The following is a 2,500-nucleotide window of genomic DNA, read 5'->3' as shown; positions in this document are numbered from 1 at the left end:
GTGTGTGGTTGTGTGTGTGGGTGAGTGAGAGATTATACAGGCCTGCATTGGCTTTGTGTAAAGCAGGGGAAACCGAAGCATCCCTGTAATATGTATCCATTCATATTTGTATCTATGATGCGCATTTGTGATGTGATGTGATTTTTTTGTGTCTTCGGCAACTGCAGATCCGATTTTGTACGGGTGTTTATGTAATGACAAGGTCATTGGGGACTTTATGATAGTAATATATCTATCTATCTATATACATGTTACCGTTGGAAAGCCTGTTTACTTCCATTTTAAATGGTGCCACATTTGTAGGGAACATGGGTGCATTTGGGTGAATAAAGTGTAAAATTGCCAATATTTCTTGTTGGTTCCCTGTTACTGATCGAGAGTTTAATCATCCAATCCAACAAACAACTTAAAACAAGAGTGAATACCAACAGGAGAATAGGAGAATTTTGGCACATTTGTCATGGGCCCAACCTACATACTCAGCTGTGTTGCTCATCCCACAAATGCATGTTCCTTAACCATTTCAAAGAGAACTAAACAGGCTTTCCAATGGTATAAGATTTGTTACCGAGAAGCGTTGTTACAACAAAGAAATAAGTTCCCAAACACAAATGTCCTTACTTTTTGAGCTATGTTTTAAATACATCCGCGGAAAAAAATTCAGTTTCTTTGGTTTTTACTATTTATTGGTATGTGTTAAAGTAAAGAGATCTGGACATCTGGAAACACTGCATCTTTTTTTGTTATTTTGACCAATTGTAATTTTTCTGCAAATAAATGCTCTAAATTACAATATTTGAATTTGAAATTTGGTAGAAATGTTGTCAGTAGTTTACAGAATGAAACAAAAATGTAAATTTTACTCACACACACGCCATTCAATAGTAAAACAAGAAAAACTGATAATTTTGAAATGGTCTCTTAATTTTTTCCGCGGCTGTATATACAGTATACTGTATATATATTTTGGTTGTTGTTGTTGTATTTATTTATTTATACCCCCCGCCCCCCTAAATCCATTCACACCTGTTTGGGCAAAAGTATGTCAGTGTAAGAGCCCAGGATTGAGTGTGTGTCCTCCTGGGCCGTGTGTTAAAGCCACACACACACACACACACACACACACACACACAGACACACACACACACACACACACACACACAGTCAGGCGGATGCAGCAGGCTTTTAATGAGTGGGGATCTCGAGAGTGCAGGTAGTTAACACACAGGTTTGCTGAAACCATTCCATCTCCTGGGGCCCACAACAACATGCTGCACACACACACACACACACACACACACACACACACACACACAGAGCCTGTGATGCTGGGCCTTTTAAGAGAAGACAAGTGCACTAATGGCCTCTCCCCCCCTCCCCCCCAACAGTACAGTTTCCAACACCAGTGTCAACAGTTTACTGTGTGTGTGTGTGTGTGTGTGTGTGTGTGTGTGTGTGTGTGTGTGTGTGTGTGTGTGTGTGAGTGTGTGTGTGTGTGTGTGTGTGTGTGTGTGTAAGCTGTCCACATAGCTGTGATGTCTTGGCTGTGATATTCCAAAATCATGAGTCCAAAACAGGCCCCCGCAGGTTCGTGAATACAACTATGCACTGCTGCCTCAGGAGTTCCGTCCCTCCAGATGATGTTGCTATCTTGTGAATTTCGCAAATTCATGCTAATTCAAGGATGTACTGAAATTGCCAAATGCAGGTTGCAATTTTCTCTTATTACTGCAATCTCCTTAGAGTCTTCAAATGATCTCTGCTGGGTCAGCTCGTCAATGCTGGCATCTCTGAGTGTGCAGAAGGGCAGTTTACTGAGTGTGTGTATGTGTGTGTGTGTGTGTGTGTGTGTGTGTGTGTGTGTGTGTGTGTGTGTGTGTGTGTGTGTGTGTGTGTGTATGGGTCAGCTCGTCAATGCTGTCATCTCTGCGTGTGCAGAAGGGCAGTACACTGAGTGTGTGTGTGTGTGTGTGTGTGTGTGTGTGTGTGTGTGTATGGGTCAGCTCGTCAATGCTGTCATCTCTGCCTGTGCAGAAGGGCAGTACACTGGCAGTGCCCAATGGTGAGGCTTCGCCCCTAAAGTGCCAGCTCCGATTGTCGGTGTGTGTTTCTGTGTGTGTGTTTCTGTGTGTGTGTGTGTGTGTGTGTGTGTGTGTGTGTGTGTGTGTGTGTGTGTGTGTGTTTTTGAGAGTGTGTGTGTGAATGTGAGAGAGAGAGTGTGTGGGTGTGTGAGAGAGAGAAAGTGTGTGTGTGTGTGTGTGTAAGACAGAAAGAGAGAGAGTGTGTGTGTGTGAGAGAGAGAGAGACACACACACACACGCACACACTCTCTCTATATTTATTTATATAAAGGCCTTGACATGTTGCGTTTCAACAGCCTCATACAGCACACCTTCCTTGCTGGTCTGATCTAGGCTATTGACTCCCCGTCTATCACACACACACACACACACACACACACACACACACACACACACACACACACACACACACACACACA

Source organism: Sprattus sprattus, assembly GCF_963457725.1.
Source record: "Sprattus sprattus genome assembly, chromosome: 11".
NCBI classification, from domain to species: domain Eukaryota; kingdom Metazoa; phylum Chordata; class Actinopteri; order Clupeiformes; family Clupeidae; genus Sprattus; species Sprattus sprattus.
Note: the sequence above shows the minus strand (reverse complement) of the source record.